The sequence below is a fragment of the Mytilus galloprovincialis genome, chromosome 2 (assembly GCF_965363235.1).
Source record: "Mytilus galloprovincialis chromosome 2, xbMytGall1.hap1.1, whole genome shotgun sequence".
Taxonomy (NCBI): domain Eukaryota; kingdom Metazoa; phylum Mollusca; class Bivalvia; order Mytilida; family Mytilidae; genus Mytilus; species Mytilus galloprovincialis.
In genome coordinates this window covers 4,417,981-4,428,607 of record NC_134839.1, presented here as the reverse complement: position 1 = coordinate 4,428,607, position 10,627 = coordinate 4,417,981, and the positions used below count along the sequence as shown (strand labels likewise).

General features: G+C 31.6%; 1 long non-coding RNA gene across 1 annotated transcript; it reads left to right on the top strand.

The window, feature by feature from the left end:
• Nucleotides 1–3,056: 3,056 nt before the first annotated feature.
• On the top strand, nt 3,057–4,287 carry LOC143062083 (uncharacterized). The gene is made up of 3 exons (XR_012974533.1): nt 3,057–3,258; nt 3,769–3,847; nt 4,106–4,287. It is a non-coding gene; the product is annotated as an uncharacterized LOC143062083 (long non-coding RNA).
• The last annotated feature ends 6,340 nt before the right edge of the window (nt 4,288–10,627 follow it).

Genomic DNA, 10,627 nt, shown 5'->3' with positions numbered 1-10,627 from the left:
AATAGCATAACTTCATTAAAATATGTTTAAATGCTACACATAGAATGAAATTCAAAACAGTGTGGCTGTGGCCATTGATTGACACATTAAATTCATCCATTGACTGGGACAATTTACATGAACGTTTGTCTGTAACGACCACTGTTCACGACGTACCTACGATAGACATTTAAACTGTGGGGTCACCAAAGGTTTCATAAAGCCTTTAATTATAAAATAATTCAAAAAATTAATCAGGAATAACCTTTATGTTTTGATTTATATAATTGATATAAATCAAAACATCGTGTTATTTCTGATTAGTTTTTCGAATTACTTTATTAAGGTGTTGAGAACCTTTGGTGACCCCATAGTTTAAGTGTCTATAAAAAGTACATAGTGAGCAGTGGTCGTTACATACAAACGTTCACCTAAATTGTCCCAGTCAATGGATGAATTTAATGTGTCAATCAATAGGCACAGCCACACTATTTTGAATTTCATTCTATTACATTACACTGTATATCTTAAAGTATACAATCATTATAATTTTAAGGAACAAAATCATGAAAAAAACGTCGATGACGTCACGGTCACATGATTAGCTTATGTCTGTAAGCGGATATCCAATCAAAAGGCGTGTTACATCCAAAATACATTATTATGGAATATGTATGAACTTTATAGTTCATTTTCATGAAAAAGTGAACATTTGAGGAAAACTGTACTATCTCTAACAAATTGCCATTGATATCTGAAATGTAAAATACAGTCGATTACTACTCAAGCATAGAACACCACGGCCTAAAAATTTACGATGCATCTGATATCATCCTCGATTTTTTTTCGTTTTGAATGTTATATTTTGTGTACTGGTATTTTTCTTTTCGACGTTTTACGGGGTTTTTTTCATGGCATTGTCGGTTTGTTTTTGTTTAATGTGTTTGGATATCCTTTTGATATATATAGTACCCTGTAACCGAATATTTTCCAGAGAAATCTAAGCTCAGATTAGCTCGGTGTCCTTTCCGTATCACCTTACTGTCGAATGATAAGTATATATAAAAATTTCCCATTAAATTGCTCGTGAAGAAATTAAGCAATTATATGACACTATAAAACTGTAAATTTCATAAAATGTCATACAGATAAGATGTACTTTTGAAATGATCCATATTTAACGACAATTAATATCATCATTTATGCAAAACAAGGTCAGGGGTCGTGTCTTGTCACTTTTTAGATGTTTGCAATGTTAGTGACACGTTATTTCTACACTAATCTGTCCGTTAGTACGGAGTAATGTATTCCTAGTAGCCTCAGGAAAAATTGTCGGACAAGATGAGGTTCTCGCAAGGATATATCATTAAATCAAATGTTTGAACACACAGAAACCCAGATTTCACCCGAATGTGATAATTACATGATCGGGTATATACTTTACAAGAGGAAGCGTATCGTAATAAACGAGTATACTGCGAGGCGATGACGAAAAATGTATGTTTTGAAAACTTTGGCCCAATCTTAAGTTGTTTGGTACCTCATAATATAGATATTTCTGGAGGGAAAATTTAGCTACATGGCATTTGATAAGAAGGGGTTGATGTTTACAGTTTTTATTTATGGTTTGATGTCATCTTTACCAGTTTAGATCATTATTTTCTTGTTTGTATGTTTCTCGCACAACATGATCACAACAGGTGCGCATTATCCACTAATTTTTAAAATAAACCCACAAATTTTCACCTTGTGACGACTTAGAAAAAAAAATTTCAACATTTTTCTCATGGTTTTTTTTGTGTATTGAATGTTTTTAATAGATAACAATCTATAAAGCATTCTTTAGTGCATAAAGGCAACATTTGATGTTGTGTCATGCATGAAGAAAAATGTAGCCAACGTATTTTAACGTATTTTAAGAAAAGGTAAGGCTAATTTCCGTTGTATTTCTATCACTAAAGCAGTCAAACTAAGAATGGGTTTTAATCTACTAGAAATTGACTTCATAAGAGATAAATGTTATCCTTCACTGTTCATCTGTATAAAAGTTCGACCAAAAACCGTTTGGTAAAACCTACAACTTTAGATTATTTGTGTACAAGACCATTTCAGTATTGTTCTTACAATGTCATATATATGCTTCGGACTACTTTTGTTTTATTTTCAACCAAGCCTCAAAACATAACTAGATAAAGACAATTGAGAATGGAAATGGGGAATGTGCCAAAGAGACAACAACCCGATCATAGAGCAGACAACAGCAGAAGGTCACCAACAGGTCTTCAATGAAACGAGAAATTCCCACACAAATTTGACCGTCAGAAAACTATCATGTTGGTTGAATCTCGTCCTTGGTCATAGAAATAATAGGCAATATATTAATGAAGGGTATTGTTTATCATGAATCGCGGTTAGACTAGTTGCCTAAATTAAGAGTATAATTTGTTCACCATTTAATTGTAAAATGTATCGGACTTGATTAAAATCAGAGTATAATCTTATAGTGCAGAGAAGAAGCAATATTATACATAAATATATATTTAAAGAACTATACATTGCTGTTTTAACTTCTCGATAGCAAGCATATCACAAATGCCGATGCCCTCGACTTTCTTTCAAAAGAAATCAATTATCATATCAAAGTCCCAAGAAATGTACTGATATAGAACGGGAAGTACACTAAAATTAAGAATGGAAATGGGGAATGTGTCAAAAAGACAACAACCCAACCAAAGAGCAGACAACAGCCGAAGGTCGGCAATCTGTCTTAAATGCAGCGAGAAACTCCCGCATCCGTAGGTTGCCTATAATTGCTTAAAACAACACTTTATTTGAACTTTGGTGGATAGTTGTCTCATTGGCAAGCATACCACATCTCTTTATTTCTATATCTATACACTGTAAAAATAATGCTTAGAATTTAAACGTGTTGCATGACTTATGTGCTTAGGAAAGTGTTTAATTTCTAAGCATTAAAAGGTAAACATGTTTTGGCTCTCAGCACTTCGCACTAAACATGTTTTGGCTCTCAGCACTTTGCAATAAACATGTTTAGCTACATCGTCAAGTATATGAAGCTAAACGTGTTTAAATTCTAAGCACTTTCGATATTTAGACACTTTCCTAAACACGTTTAGAATTACAACACATTTAGGCCGAAGACGGCATGCATACCACGTGCTAATTTTTGAGCGGGAAGAAGAAACAAAGAACCCGAAGTCAAAGGCCACGCTGTTTACTTCTGACCATAACTGACCGTAACTTAACTGTTTCAGAAAGGTAAGGAGTTATAATTATACTGATTCTTATTTTGTACTGCCAATTTTAAATGATTATTGACAGTTATAAGTATTATGTACAAGTACACTACCGTATAGTCAATGCAGGAGAAGAAAAAGGGGGAACCATCCCATGAAACAAGTGCTTGTAAGAGATTTTAGTGTTCAAACTATCTTGTGTAAAGATAAGAGTTGTTTAATGTTCTATCATGCAAGCTAGCACTTACAAATGTATTATATATATATATATGTTCTTTGAAAGGAATTCATGAGGACAATTTTCATTTGGTACTCCTCGGCAGATTATAATGGAACATGAAGGGAAGCGGAATCTGCCGAGTGCATCACTCGCAAAACCAGTGTCATATCGAGTTCATTGTTTTAGTAAGCACTTCCTAAATGCACAATCAACATTTGCTCAACATAAATAAAAAGATGCTTGTTTTTCTTCAATAGTTATAAGCCGTTGTGCTTTCTTATATTTTTATTGATATGTATTGTTTCATTCTAGATGAGAGAAGTGCAGAGAAAATCATTTGTCTTGACATGCTAAAAGAGGAGATAATGCACAGTAGCAACTATATTGCTAGGTAAGAATCCGAAGTGTATTTGATTTTAAAAATGTCAATATATATTTGATCAAATGAATGATATTAAGCATGAAAAGAAGTTTTATATTAAAAATATCAATTGACTCAGCAGTACATTTATGCTTTTATACCAGTGTTCTAATGTTGTTATCTGGATCTTAAATCATGCATTTACTTTTTGGTGTAGTAGTTCGTATATTTATATTTTTAGATTAATTCTACTTACTAGTTGCTTATCAATATTTTTCTATCTTTCAGGCCAGTGACCAGCAGTTGGGTACTAAGAAAGGAGAAGCTCTTATTGACTTGTAAAATGAAAACAGGACATTTTCAAATTGTTTTGATTGGTCAATATTATGTATATGTACGTTGCTATGAATTTATGATTTTATGAGTTAATATTTGATTGTGTTCAATGATTAACTGGAAATAAACAATTACATAAATTCCTTTGTTTCATATCTTGTAATTTTGTTTTTAATCCTAGAATAAGTATTATAATAATTTCATTTCAAAAGTTCTAGACTGTTTAATGAATCTTTGAAATGAAGAAAAAATGCAATAGTCGAATGTTGACAATTGAATTAAAGAAAATACTCATTCAGATTGAAAAGGTATTAGTCACAATCAATTTGAATTGGAAATTCAAGTTTCTTAGTTTGATGCGTTTGGCTCCTTTTGTGATGGTTAAACACATGTAGTATTGAAAGCTATCATACGTTTTACAGTCTACCCTTCCGGAGTATTAGTTTATTTGGGGTCTAATGAAGTAACTGCTTATCGTACTAAAACGATAAACATGTTTCTTCACGACCCTTTATGGTCTAAACATGTTTACATTCAAAACACTTCACAGCTAAACATGTTTCCTGACAAAACACTTCAGAACTAAACATGTTTCCAGATACAACACTTTACAACTAAACATGTTTACAGTCTAAGCACATTTTAGCAAAACATGTTTCTAGTCTAAACACTTTACATCTAAACATGTTTACAGTCTAAGCACTTTATAGCTTGACACGTTTAGGCTGTTAGCACATTAAATATTAAACATGTTTAGATTTAAAACATGTCAAAAATCGGTTTCACAAATGTGTTTAGGAAAGTGTTTAGGCTCTAAACACAATTTTTAGAGTGTATCAATTCCTTCAACGTGACCTTTTGTAAATTGTCATTTTAATTATGCTGCCTTTCTTGTCTTTTCTTCAGAGTTATGTAAAAAACAACCATATGAAAAATGGTATCTACGTGCGCCGTAAATAATTTTATAATTAGTAGCTATAAATGGTGGGCTAGATGCTTAGGAAACGGTGTTCAGAATAAATATCAAATACATTTTATTCACAAATATTTTGTTTGCGTCGTAGGGTCTTATTGACTTATAACGAACAGCTCATATTTATTATTTTTTATGAATAACTTTGTTTGGCCGGTTTCATCTTGGACTATCGCATGACACTTCTTATTAAATGACACCTATCTCTAAAAGGACTTGACTAGTTTGAATATAATGGATGAACCCTTGTTCTAGGAAGCTTGTATAAAACTTTTATCCGACCACTTATAATTAAGCAAACGCAGTATGGTAAAGAGAAAATAGTATAAGCAATATTCACTGTATTATGTCTCAATCTATAAAAAGTAAAAATCACAAAAGTACTGAATTCAAAACGGAAAATCCCTAATCAATTAAATGGCAAAATGAAAAACTCCATAACATTAAACGAATGGGCATACTGTCATATTTCTGACTTGTTATAAGCATTTTCTTATGTAGAAAAGGGTGGATTAAACCCGGATTTAGAGCTAGCTAAACCTCTCACTTATATGACAGTCGCATCGAATTCCATTATATTGACAACTATATATGAAATAATCAAACTGACATAAACTGTAAAAATGTCAAACATATGAGTACAGCAGTCAACATTGTGTTATAAACTTAATCACTATAAAACAAACAAATCTGTAACAAAGAAGCACAAAAGGGCATACATAGACAAACCACATAAGCAATAACGAATAAGACAAGAATACAAAAAATTACAATAGCACAAAAACATAATGTCGGGATGTATAAGTACAGAGCCACGCCATATGTATCAAAGAAACACATAAAGGCATATCGACCTTTTTTAGCACAATATACATGAGATGTGGAATGATTGGCAAATTTGAAATGTGAAATCAGTCAGAATTTTTTTTTACGTGTAGTAACAAAATATAACAAATAGCTTTGATATAATGCTTGTTGTTCTCTTTCAGAATTATGTCAAATGAATCAAGTCCACCAAACAAGATGGCCGCCATTTCTTCTTAAGAATGTTATAAATATGGATTGAAAAAAAAAACAACTTTCAAACATTATTGTTTTAAGTAATGTTGATTTTTTTTTTACGTGGCTTCTTTTCAAAATGGTGCGTTTGATGACACAGCCTGGTATCAATATAGAACACATAACGTATAGGACATACACCTGAAATGAAATTGTTTTAAAATCTTCTTTAATTAATTATTCTATGATTAATAACATGTAGGTATTTGATTTACTAATTTGCTGCCAACTCTAAGACCGAAATGTACGATAAATCAAGTTAGAAATATAACAGAGGTCATTTGGGCTATTTGATAATAATTAACAATCTTTACTATGCAGATTGTATTGCAATGGAAGGTTTCTAAATGCCCTGCATCTATTTAACGTTTAGCTTTATACAAACCACAATTTTAAACATTTACCTTGGAAACCTTTATATGCATACAACTATATTATATTTTAGTTTAGAATAAATATAAATATAATCAATGATATCAGTTCATGACAGCACACAATTAAGCTCAAACAAACACACAGACACGCACACCAAATTTCACAAAGTGTATAAAAAGACTCTTGTGTATTTCAATCAAGTTTTTTCGTAGATTAATGGAATAATGCATGGTTTCGTGAGTGCCGTTTTGCTGGTTTCCGTAGAAGAAAACATGCTTAAGCCAAAATAGCTATACAGCAATCGTCGATCCAATGTGTAGGACTATGGTAACTAAGGAAACATATATAGGATAAAATCAATACTGCATCATGGGATAGGAAAATACAACTCTGGCTGTTTGAAAAGAATTAAAATACTATGAAAATACATTTAATATTTTTAATACAGATATAAAATGTAATATTTTTTTCAACGTACTTTGTCTTGTAACAAGAATAAATAACTTGCTGAATAGTTGAAAATTCACCCATTCGTGACTCATAGAGTTGAAAATGAAGTCTTGCAATTTATAATTATAAGTTATGTCTAATGGATCTCTTCATCGCCAGACGTGACATGTTATACTTAGATTTAAAATTTTGAAATTGTCAAGTAAAATATGACATGAAGAGTGTTTCAAATATATGTTTCTTTTTTATGGCGTGTCGAACGTTTTGCACTTAATTTTTTCTCCATAGCCATGAGAACTGAAACTTGTAGAAGTATACATACATATCGTACATATATTATCTAGTTTTTTTTCTAAAAGCATGCTTTTGTAAAAAGCCAAAGCATGCTTCTTTTCTTCTGACTTTTTTTAATTGATTCCGTCATTATTTGCGTTTTCACTCAGGCTTTGGAAATCTTTATCTTGTATATCATGTGTAGAAAGAGGTGAATTTATATATCTTTGAAAACTTTTCATTCAATATCAAATATATTAAATATTGCATCAATTTCATTGAAAGCCTCCGTTTTAGGAAAAACAAAGTGAACACATGGAATCATAAAATACTGAACTCCGAGAAAAATTCAAAAAAAAAGGGAAAGTCCCTAAACAAATGGCAAAAGCTCAAAAACATGAAACGAATGGATAAAAACTGTCATATTCCTGACTAGGTACAGGCATTTTCTTATTTAGAAAATGGTGGTTTAACTTGGTTTTATATGTAGCTTAACCTCTCACTTGTATGACAGTTGAATCAAATTCCATTATATTTATGTGAATTTTGTTCGTCTATTTGAGCGTTACAAAATTGCATTTTACATGTATCTTGACTGAGTTTCATCATGCGTGATTGTATATGTGTGGCAATTCTCCTGTCTGTTAAATTAATTTTAAATTGCATTTTTATATAAGAAGCAGCGGTTTTGTACATTCAATCAGTATCTTTATTTTTTCAAGATTTTTTTTAAAGTAAATACCATCTGGTAAATCCATTTGTAGTGTTGTAGTGCTAGATTTCAAATCGTTGCTTCATTCATGTGGGCCATCTACGAAAAAATTTTTGTTTTGGATTTATTTGTGTATTGTTTAACATTTTTGTTAATTTGCTATTTTCTGATTCTAACAGTGAGTCATATTGTTAATGAACTACGTATAGCGTATCTTGCTTTTTGATTTTTTTTCTTGACTTGAACTTTTGATTATTAATAATCTAATGCATGTTATCATTAATAATTTTGTTATAATTTCGTAATACAATCATATGATTAACAATATCAAACATTAATAGCATTAGAAGATGACTAAACTTCAAACAGGTATTAATTGCATATCATATTTGATAATTACACCTGCGTTTTATGATTACATGCAGTTTACCTTTGCATTGATTGAACATAACCATATTAGATAAATTTGTAACCCGATTATTTCATATCAATAAAATGATCATATTCATGACAAGGCTTTAAATCGCCGTCTAAATTTCGCTAGCGGCAAACGCGTGTCAGCTGTATTTTCGATCAATGTTAAAAAATACTGTTTACATGGTTTAAATCATTTTATTGAAAAACGGATGAATTTCAGATCTGAACTTTGGCATTGATCTACGGCTGAGAGCTGACACTATGATAGGATCAAAATAAAAACACCTTATAGTATACAGTTTCCATACATACATAAGGGGTCACAGCTGACAGAAATGGCAATAGATATGGATGAACAGGACAAAGTCGACTTTAATTGTAAAAATTAACACTTAATTCTGGTAATGGACAAACAACAAGAGACTATCTTTTAAAGACATCCATAAAGTTTTAATAACGTTTTTCTGAGGGAAAGAACGAATAAATTCGAGGTCGAGTTTACAATAGACAAACGTCATCTTCCCAGTTTCCTTTAAGCCATAAAGGGCCGTAATTGTTTAGAAAAAGTATAATAAAATATTAATATAAGTACAAAGACGTATGCTAAAATCGTTTGAATATATAAAATAAATGTCGCGGACATGTAATAGGAATGAAATTCGAAAATAATCAGCTAAATAGATTAGATACAACCACCAAATTTGGTAACGGTTCTGCTCATTGTTGAACAGCATGCAGTGGCCGTTAGTTGTTGCAGTGACATCAACATCATTTGGTCCTTGATCTTTGTTGGACAGTTGTAACATTGATTGAAAATCAAACAGCACCTTTTTTGTTTTCATATTAAAAGGTAAAGACACTAAAAAATAAACATAAAAAAGTGAAAGTCTTAGACAGTACAGATCAGTAAAGAGTTGCCAAATGTAACGACCCCAAATTTCTTTTTCAAAATTCTAGATAAGAGAATAAGAGCACCCGATTACCATGAAAGCAACAAAAAAACTACTATAATTTGTAAAATTTTCATCGTAAGCGTCAGAAGTTGTAAACAGGTTCGAACATGCATTCATTCCCTGTGATAATGTTCAGAATATTGTAGGAATCATAAAAGTTTAGACAAAGTGTCCCGCTAACCTGTACTGGTATGCCTTATTGAGACTTATTGAACCCTATTTATCATTACTGCTCGAAAACAAAAAGCAGCAGCTTGAATCGGATGTTATCAGTATTGATTAACTCTGTGGTGGTAGGCGTCAGGCAGCCAATGGTCATTTATATAATTGTCATTCAATAGTTAATTGACTTTCACCATAACTGTCTACAACTATAGCAACAATGCTTAGGTTGGTTGCTTTTTTTTTTTTGCTAGACACGAAAAGGTTTCTGCTAAAATACGTCTATAACAAGAAATATTTAAAACATTGTGTATCGTCATCCTATTGTTTGCGGCCTCAGACCCGCTCTCGGCTCATATCCTTCTTAAAGTTTACTTAAAATAGCATAAACATAAAATGTTCATATTAATGTATCTATTTATAGACTTCTATATTGAATTATTAACGACCACGACAATTGAATTAGTGTGTAATATAAAGTTAAAAACAAGTGCGGGTCATTGATCGCTCTCTATGTCAATTATTTATTTTTCAAATAAAACTTTTAAATGGTGATACCTTATGATAGCACATATTTATAAAGGATATATAATTTTGATATAGAGACTTTAATGATAAAATAGAGGCAAAAGAAACCAAAGAGACATTTAAACTCGTTGGCACTTATACCACACCTTCTTATATAAGTTGAAATAAACTGACAACACCTATACCACACCTTCTTATATAAGTTGAAATAAACTGACAACACCTTGACAAAAAAAAACCAAGAAGGCCGAAAGACAAAAGACAAAAAAACACAGGACATTGAACACTACAGAATGAGCAACACAATCCCCACCAAACCCAGAAGTGGTCTCGGGTGCTTTGAAAGGGTAACGAACGACTTGGTTTGTTCTAACGATGTTAGTCCTTGTACTCCTTAAATTGTTGCTTTTAGTGTAAACATTTATAGTGAGGCAAACCACCTAGTAGCAGTCATGCCATACATTCTTTTATATTAAACATTGAGACAAACCTTTTCAATTCCTCCACAATCTGTATTTGTATTTCTTAAATCTGGACGGTGTAATTCAGCTGTTGGCGTTGGTTGCTTTCTG